The 10,568-nt window shown below is 30.5% G+C and overlaps 1 protein-coding gene across 8 annotated transcripts in view; it reads left to right on the top strand.

The window, feature by feature from the left end:
- The window catches only part of plcb4b (phospholipase C, beta 4b), a 103,518-nt gene that overhangs the window by 57,622 nt on the left and 35,328 nt on the right, over positions 1-10,568 (top strand). The window lies entirely within an intron of this gene.

The following is a 10,568-nucleotide window of genomic DNA, read 5'->3' as shown; positions in this document are numbered from 1 at the left end:
AGTAGTATATCAGTGTATCAGTATAGTAGTATATCAGTGTATCAGCATAGTAGTATATCAGTGTATCAGCATAGTAGTATATCAGTATATCAGTATAGTAGTGTATCAGTATAGTAGTGTATCAGTATAGTAGTATATCAGTGTATCAGTATAGTAGTATATCAGTATATCAGCATAGTAGTATATTAGTGTATCAGTATAGTAGTATATCAGTATAGTAGTATATCAGTGTATCAGTATAGTAGTATATCAGTATATCAGTATATCAGTATAGTAGTGTATCAGCATAGTAGTATATCAGTATATCAGTATAGTAGTGTATCAGCATAGTAGTATATCAGTATAGTAGTATATCAGTGTATCAGTATAGTAGTATATCAGTGTATCAGCATAGTAGTGTATCAGTATAGTAGTATATCAGTGTATCAGTATAGTAGTATATCAGTATATCAGTATAGTAGTATATCAGTATATCAGCATAGTAGTATATCAGTGTATCAGTATAGTAGTATATCAGTATAGTAGTATATCAGTGTATCAGTATAGTAGTATATCAGTATATCAGTATAGTAGTGTATCAGCATAGTAGTATATCAGTATATCAGTATAGTAGTGTATCAGCATAGTAGTATATCAGTATAGTAGTATATCAGTATAGTAGTATATCAGTGTATCAGCATAGTAGTGTATCAGTATAGTAGTATAGTAGTATATCAGTGTATCAGTATAGTAGTATATCAGTATATCAGTATAGTAGTATATCAGTATATCAGCATAGTAGTATATCAGTGTATCAGTATAGTAGTATATCAGTATAGTAGTATATCAGTGTATCAGCATAGTAGTATATCAGTGTATCAGCATAGTAGTATATCAGTGTATCAGCATAGTAGTATATCAGTATATCAGTATAGTAGTGTATCAGTATAGTAGTGTATCAGTATAGTAGTATATCAGTGTATCAGTATATCAGTGTATCAGTATAGTAGTATATCAGTGTATCAGTATAGTAGTATATCAGTATAGTAGTATATCAGTGTATCAGTATAGTAGTATATCAGTGTATCAGTATAGTAGTATATCAGTATATCAGTATAGTAGTATATCAGTGTATCAGTATAGTAGTATATCAGTGTATCAGCATAGTAGTATATCAGTGTATCAGTATAGTAGTATATCAGTGTATCAGTATAGTAGTGTATCAGTATAGTAGTATATCAGTGTATCAGTATATCAGTGTATCAGTATATCAGTGTATCAGTATAGTAGTATATCAGTGTATCAGTATAGTAGTATATCAGTGTATCAGTATAGTAGTACATCAGTGTATCAGTATAGTAGTATATCAGTATATCAGCATAGTAGTATATCAGTGTATCAGTATAGTAGTATATCAGTATAGTAGTATATCAGTGTATCAGCATAGTAGTATATCAGTGTATCAGCATAGTAGTATATCAGTGTATCAGTATAGTAGTATATCAGTGTATCAGTATAGTAGTGTATCAGTATAGTAGTATATCAGTGTATCAGTATAGTAGTATATCAGTGTATCAGTATAGTAGTATATCAGTGTATCAGTATAGTAGTGTATCAGCATAGTAGTATATCAGTATAGTAGTATATCAGTATAGTAGTATATCAGTGTATCAGTATAGTAGTATATCAGTGTATCAGCATAGTAGTGTATCAGTATAGTAGTATATCAGTGTATCAGTATAGTAGTATATCAGTATATCAGTATAGTAGTATATCAGTATATCAGCATAGTAGTATATCAGTGTATCAGTATAGTAGTATATCAGTATAGTAGTATATCAGTGTATCAGCATAGTAGTATATCAGTGTATCAGCATAGTAGTATATCAGTGTATCAGCATAGTAGTATATCAGTATATCAGTATAGTAGTGTATCAGTATAGTAGTGTATCAGTATAGTAGTATATCAGTGTATCAGTGTATCAGTATATCAGTGTATCAGTATAGTAGTATATCAGTGTATCAGTATAGTAGTATATCAGTGTATCAGTATAGTAGTATATCAGTATATCAGCATAGTAGTATATCAGTGTATCAGTATAGTAGTATATCAGTGTATCAGCATAGTAGTATATCAGTGTATCAGCATAGTAGTATATCAGTATATCAGTATAGTAGTATATCAGTATAGTAGTATATCAGTATAGTAGTATATCAGTGTATCAGCATAGTAGTATATCAGTGTATCAGCATAGTAGTGTATCAGTATAGTAGTATATCAGTGTATCAGTATAGTAGTATATCAGTATATCAGTATAGTAGTATATCAGTATATCAGCATAGTAGTATATCAGTGTATCAGTATAGTAGTATATCAGTATAGTAGTATATCAGTGTATCAGCATAGTAGTATATCAGTGTATCAGCATAGTAGTATATCAGTGTATCAGCATAGTAGTATATCAGTATATCAGTATAGTAGTGTATCAGTATAGTAGTGTATCAGTATAGTAGTATATCAGTGTATCAGTATAGTAGTGTATCAGCATAGTAGTATATCAGTATAGTAGTATATCAGTATAGTAGTATATCAGTGTATCAGTATAGTAGTATATCAGTGTATCAGCATAGTAGTGTATCAGTATAGTAGTATATCAGTGTATCAGTATAGTAGTATATCAGTATAGTAGTATATCAGTATATCAGCATAGTAGTATATCAGTGTATCAGTATAGTAGTATATCAGTATAGTAGTATATCAGTGTATCAGCATAGTAGTATATCAGTGTATCAGCATAGTAGTATATCAGTGTATCAGCATAGTAGTATATCAGTATATCAGTATAGTAGTGTATCAGTATAGTAGTGTATCAGTATAGTAGTATATCAGTGTATCAGTGTATCAGTATATCAGTGTATCAGTATAGTAGTATATCAGTGTATCAGTATAGTAGTATATCAGTGTATCAGTATAGTAGTATATCAGTATATCAGCATAGTAGTATATCAGTGTATCAGTATAGTAGTATATCAGTGTATCAGCATAGTAGTATATCAGTGTATCAGCATAGTAGTATATCAGTATATCAGTATAGTAGTATATCAGTATAGTAGTATATCAGTATAGTAGTATATCAGTGTATCAGCATAGTAGTATATCAGTGTATCAGCATAGTAGTGTATCAGTATAGTAGTATATCAGTGTATCAGTATAGTAGTATATCAGTATATCAGTATAGTAGTATATCAGTATATCAGCATAGTAGTATATCAGTGTATCAGTATAGTAGTATATCAGTATAGTAGTATATCAGTGTATCAGCATAGTAGTATATCAGTGTATCAGCATAGTAGTATATCAGTGTATCAGCATAGTAGTATATCAGTATATCAGTATAGTAGTGTATCAGTATAGTAGTGTATCAGTATAGTAGTATATCAGTGTATCAGTATAGTAGTGTATCAGCATAGTAGTATATCAGTATAGTAGTATATCAGTATAGTAGTATATCAGTGTATCAGTATAGTAGTATATCAGTGTATCAGCATAGTAGTGTATCAGTATAGTAGTATATCAGTGTATCAGTATAGTAGTATATCAGTATATCAGTATAGTAGTATATCAGTATATCAGCATAGTAGTATATCAGTGTATCAGTATAGTAGTATATCAGTATAGTAGTATATCAGTGTATCAGCATAGTAGTATATCAGTGTATCAGCATAGTAGTATATCAGTGTATCAGCATAGTAGTATATCAGTATATCAGTATAGTAGTGTATCAGTATAGTAGTGTATCAGTATAGTAGTATATCAGTGTATCAGTATATCAGTGTATCAGTATAGTAGTATATCAGTGTATCAGTATAGTAGTATATCAGTGTATCAGTATAGTAGTATATCAGTATATCAGCATAGTAGTATATCAGTGTATCAGTATAGTAGTATATCAGTGTATCAGCATAGTAGTATATCAGTGTATCAGCATAGTAGTATATCAGTATATCAGTATAGTAGTGTATCAGTATAGTAGTGTATCAGTATAGTAGTATATCAGTATATCAGCATAGTAGTATATCAGTGTATCAGTATAGTAGTATATCAGTATAGTAGTATATCAGTGTATCAGTATAGTAGTATATCAGTATATCAGTATAGTAGTGTATCAGCATAGTAGTATATCAGTATATCAGTATAGTAGTGTATCAGCATAGTAGTATATCAGTATAGTAGTATATCAGTATAGTAGTATATCAGTGTATCAGTATAGTAGTATATCAGTGTATCAGCATAGTAGTGTATCAGTATAGTAGTATATCAGTGTATCAGTATAGTAGTATATCAGTATATCAGTATAGTAGTATATCAGTATATCAGCATAGTAGTATATCAGTGTATCAGTATAGTAGTATATCAGTATAGTAGTATATCAGTGTATCAGCATAGTAGTATATCAGTGTATCAGCATAGTAGTATATCAGTGTATCAGCATAGTAGTATATCAGTGTATCAGTATAGTAGTGTATCAGTATAGTAGTGTATCAGTATAGTAGTGTATCAGTGTATTAGTATATCAGTGTATCAGTATATCAGTGTATCAGTATAGTAGTATATCAGTGTATCAGTATAGTAGTATATCAGTATAGTAGTATATCAGTGTATCAGTATAGTAGTATATCAGTGTATCAGTATAGTAGTATATCAGTATATCAGTATAGTAGTATATCAGTGTATCAGTATAGTAGTATATCAGTGTATCAGCATAGTAGTATATCAGTGTATCAGTATAGTAGTATATCAGTGTATCAGTATAGTAGTGTATCAGTATAGTAGTATATCAGTATATCAGTGTATCAGTATATCAGTGTATCAGTATAGTAGTATATCAGTGTATCAGTATAGTAGTATATCAGTGTATCAGTATAGTAGTATATCAGTGTATCAGTATAGTAGTGTATCAGTATAGTAGTATATCAGTATATCAGTGTATCAGTATATCAGTGTATCAGTATAGTAGTATATCAGTGTATCAGTATAGTAGTATATCAGTGTATCAGTATAGTAGTACATCAGTGTATCAGTATAGTAGTATATCAGTATATCAGCATAGTAGTATATCAGTGTATCAGTATAGTAGTATATCAGTATAGTAGTATATCAGTGTATCAGCATAGTAGTATATCAGTGTATCAGCATAGTAGTATATCAGTGTATCAGTATAGTAGTATATCAGTGTATCAGTATAGTAGTGTATCAGTATAGTAGTATATCAGTGTATCAGTATAGTAGTATATCAGTGTATCAGTATAGTAGTATATCAGTGTATCAGTATAGTAGTATATCAGTATATCAGCATAGTAGTATATCAGTGTATCAGTATAGTAGTATATCAGTATAGTAGTATATCAGTGTATCAGCATAGTAGTATATCAGTGTATCAGCATAGTAGTATATCAGTGTATCAGTATAGTAGTATATCAGTGTATCAGTATAGTAGTATATCAGCATAGTAGTATATCAGTATAGTAGTATATCAGTGTATCAGTATAGTAGTATATCAGTATATCAGCATAGTAGTATATCAGTGTATCAGTATAGTAATATATCAGTGTATCAGTATAGTAGTGTATCAGTATAGTAGTATATCAGTGTATCAGTATATCAGTGTATCAGTATATCAGTGTATCAGTATAGTAGTATATCAGTGTATCAGTATAGTAGTATATCAGTGTATCAGTATAGTAGTATATCAGTGTATCAGTATAGTAGTATATCAGTATATCAGCATAGTAGTATATCAGTGTATCAGTATAGTAGTATATCAGTATAGTAGTATATCAGTGTATCAGCATAGTAGTATATCAGTGTATCAGCATAGTAGTATATCAGTGTATCAGTATAGTAGTATATCAGTATAGTAGTATATCAGTGTATCAGCATAGTAGTATATCAGTGTATCAGTATAGTAGTATATCAGTGTATCAGCATAGTAGTATATCAGTGTATCAGCATAGTAGTATATCAGTGTATCAGTATAGTAGTATATCAGTATAGTAGTATATCAGTGTATCAGCATAGTAGTATATCAGTGTATCAGTATAGTAGTATATCAGTATATCAGTATAGTAGTATATCAGTGTATCAGTATAGTAGTATATCAGTATATCAGTATAGTAGTATATCAGTATATCAGCATAGTAGTATATCAGTGTATCAGTATAGTAGTATATCAGTGTATCAGCATAGTAGTATATCAGTGTATCAGCATAGTAGTATATCAGTGTATCAGCATAGTAGTATATCAGTATATCAGTATAGTAGTGTATCAGTATAGTAGTGTATCAGTATAGTAGTATATCAGTGTATCAGTATATCAGTGTATCAGTATATCAGTGTATCAGTATAGTAGTATATCAGTGTATCAGTATAGTAGTATATCAGTGTATCAGTATAGTAGTATATCAGTATATCAGCATAGTAGTATATCAGTGTATCAGCATAGTAGTATATCAGTATATCAGTATAGTAGTGTATCAGTATAGTAGTGTATCAGTATAGTAGTATATCAGTGTATCAGTATAGTAGTATATCAGTGTATCAGCATAGTAGTATATCAGTGTATCAGTATAGTAGTATATCAGTGTATCAGCATAGTAGTATATCAGTGTATCAGCATAGTAGTATATCAGTGTATCAGTATAGTAGTATATCAGTGTATCAGCATAGTAGTATATCAGTGTATCAGCATAGTAGTATATCAGTGTATCAGTATAGTAGTATATCAGTGTATCAGCATAGTAGTATATCAGTGTATCAGCATAGTAGTATATCAGTATATCAGTATAGTAGTGTATCAGTATAGTAGTGTATCAGTGTATCAGTATAGTAGTGTATCAGTGTATCAGTATAGTAGTATATCAGTGTATCAGCATAGTAGTATATCAGTGTATCAGTATAGTAGTATATCAGTATATCAGTATAGTAGTGTATCAGTATAGTAGTATATCAGTATAGTAGTATATCAGTGTATCAGTATAGTAGTATATCAGTGTATCAGTATAGTAGTGTATCAGTGTATCAGTATAGTAGTATATCAGTGTATCAGCATAGTAGTATATCAGTGTATCAGTATAGTAGTGTATCAGTGTATCAGTATAGTAGTATATCAGTGTATCAGCATAGTAGTATATCAGTGTATCAGCATAGTAGTATATCAGTGTATCAGTATAGTAGTATATCAGTATATCAGTATAGTAGTGTATCAGTATAGTAGTGTATCAGTGTATCAGTATAGTAGTATATCAGTGTATCAGCATAGTAGTATATCAGTGTATCAGTATAGTAGTATATCAGTGTATCAGCATAGTAGTATATCAGTGTATCAGTATAGTAGTATATCAGTATATCAGTATAGTAGTGTATCAGTATAGTAGTATATCAGTATAGTAGTATATCAGTATAGTAGTATATCAGTGTATCAGTATAGTAGTATATCAGTATATCAGTATAGTAGTATATCAGTGTATCAGTATAGTAGTATATCAGTATATCAGTATAGTAGTATATCAGTATAGTAGTATTTCAGTGTATCAGTATAGTAGTATATCAGTATATCAGTATAGTAGTATATCAGTATAGTAGTATATCAGTATATCAGTATAGTAGTATATCAGTGTATCGGTATAGTAGTATATCAGTGTATCAGTATATCAGTATAGTAGTATATCAGTATAGTAGTATATCAGTATAGTAGTATATCAGTATATCAGTATAGTAGTGTATCAGTATATCAGTATAGTAGTATATCAGTATAGTAGTATATCAGTGTATCAGTATAGTAGTATATCAGTATATCAGTATAGTAGTATATCAGTATATCAGTATAGTAGTATATCAGTGTATCAGTATATCAGTATAGTAGTATATCAGTATAGTAGTATATCAGTATATCAGTATAGTAGTGTATCAGTATATCAGTATAGTAGTATATCAGTATAGTAGTATATCAGTGTATCAGTATAGTAGTATATCAGTATATCAGTATAGTAGTATATCAGTATAGTAGTATATCAGTATAGTAGTATATCAGTGTATCAGTATAGTAGTATATCAGTGTATCAGTATATCAGTATAGTAGTATATCAGTATATCAGTATATCAGTATAGTAGTATATCAGTGTATCGGTGTAGTAGTATATCAGTGTATCAGTATATCAGTATAGTAGTATATCAGTATAGTAGTATATCAGTATATCAGTATAGTAGTGTATCAGTATATCAGTATAGTAGTATATCAGTATAGTAGTATATCAGTGTATCAGTATAGTAGTATATCAGTATATCAGTATAGTAGTATATCAGTATAGTAGTATATCAGTGTATCAGTATAGTAGTATATCAGTGTATCAGTATATCAGTATAGTAGTATATCAGTATAGTAGTATATCAGTATATCAGTATAGTAGTATATCAGTATAGTAGTATATCAGTGTATCAGTATAGTAGTATATCAGTATAGTAGTATATCAGTATATCAGTGTATCAGTGTATCAGTATAGTAGTATATCAGTATATCAGTATAGTAGTATATCAGTATATCAGTATAGTAGTATATCAGTGTATCAGTATAGTAGTATATCAGTATATCAGTATAGTAGTATATCAGTATAGTAGTATATCAGTATATCAGTATAGTAGTGTATCAGTATAGTAGTATATCAGTATATCAGTATAGTAGTATATCAGTATAGTAGTATATCAGTGTATCAGTATAGTAGTATATCAGTATATCAGTATAGTAGTATATCAGTATAGTAGTATATCAGTATATCAGTATAGTAGTATATCAGTGTATCAGTATAGTAGTATATCAGTATATCAGTATAGTAGTATATCAGTATAGTAGTATATCAGTGTATCAGTATAGTAGTGTATCAGTATAGTAGTATATCAGTATATCAGTAACCTGACAGGCAGCTGTCCAAACAAAAGCTGCTTTTGCTTTCAACAGATCAGTGAGGGGGGCTACCACCGTAGAAAAATTCCTGCAAAATCCCCGATAGTACCCTACTAACCCCAAAAACCGCATCAACTCCTTCTTATTAGTAGGAGAAGGAAATTGATCAATGGCCTCAACCTTGGCCCGAACTGGTCGCACACATCCTTGTCCAACTACCTTACCTAAGTAAGTCACCGTGGCCTTGGCAAACTCGCATTTAGCCAGATTGACGGTCAGGCCAGCCTCTTCAAAATGAGAGAACAGGTCTGCGATATGCTTCAAGTGCTGCTCCCATGAATCACTGAACACTACTACATCGTCCAAATAGACGGCCACTCCCTCTAACCCAGAAACAAATAACAAAAGACAACCAAACCCACACAATATGACCCACACTGAGGTCGTAACACCCCCCCCCCCCATAACACCCCCCCGAGAGGTCCCGGGTTCAGATCCCGGACGAGCCCCCATTTGTCACGGCCGGCTCGCAAGCCGCGACAAAGAAGGAGATGACACGTTAAAATAATATGCAAAAAGGAATAACATTTATTAAAGTTAAAGTAATAGGTTAGACCAAAACGGAAACAAAACAACAACTAAGACGACAACAAAATGGCACGAGGGGAGAGCACCCCGTCACGACTGAAGGGAGCTGCATTTGTTTGCCGGCATCAGCTCTAGCACAGGTGTAAACCATCAGTCATCATGACGTCACTCACTCCAACTCCAACCTACAAAACAAATAACAAAAGACAACCAAACCCACACAATATGACCCACACTGAGGTCGTAACAGTAGTATATCAGTATAGTAGTATATCAGTATAGTAGTATATCAGTGTATCAGTATAGTAGTATATCAGTATAGTAGTATATCAGTATATCAGTGTATCAGTATAGTAGTATATCAGTATAGTAGTATATCAGTATAGTAGTATATCAGTGTATCAGTATAGTAGTATATCAGTATAGTAGTATATCAGTATATCAGTGTATCAGTATAGTAGTATATCAGTATAGTAGTATATCAGTATATCAGTATATCAGTATAGTAGTATATCAGTATAGTAGTATATCAGTATATCAGTATAGTAGTATATCAATATATCAGTATAGTAGTATATCAGTATATCAGTATAGTAGTATATCAGTATAGTAGTATATCAGTATATCAGTATAGTAGTGTATCAGTATAGTAGTATATCAGTATATCAGTATAGTAGTATATCAGTATATCAGTATAGTAGTATATCAGTATATCAGTATAGTAGTATATCAGTATATCAGTATAGTAGTGTATCAGTATAGTAGTATAACAGTATATCAGTATAGTAGTATATCAGTATATCAGTATAGTAGTATATCAGTATATCAGTATGGTAGTATATCAGTATATCAGTATAGTAGTGTATCAGTATATCAGTATAGTAGTATATCAGTATAGTAGTATATCAGTATATCAGTATAGTAGTATATCAGTATATCAGTATAGTAGTGTATCAGTATATCAGTATAGTAGTATATCAGTATAGTAGTATATCAGTATATCAGTATAGTAGTATATCAGTATATCAGTATAGTAGTGTATCA

The sequence above is a fragment of the Abramis brama genome, assembly GCF_963993115.1.
Source record: "Abramis brama genome assembly, chromosome: 18".
Classification (NCBI taxonomy): Eukaryota; Metazoa; Chordata; class Actinopteri; order Cypriniformes; family Leuciscidae; genus Abramis; species Abramis brama.
The sequence above is the reverse complement of the archived record's forward strand: the minus strand, read 5'-3'. Positions and strand labels throughout refer to the sequence as shown.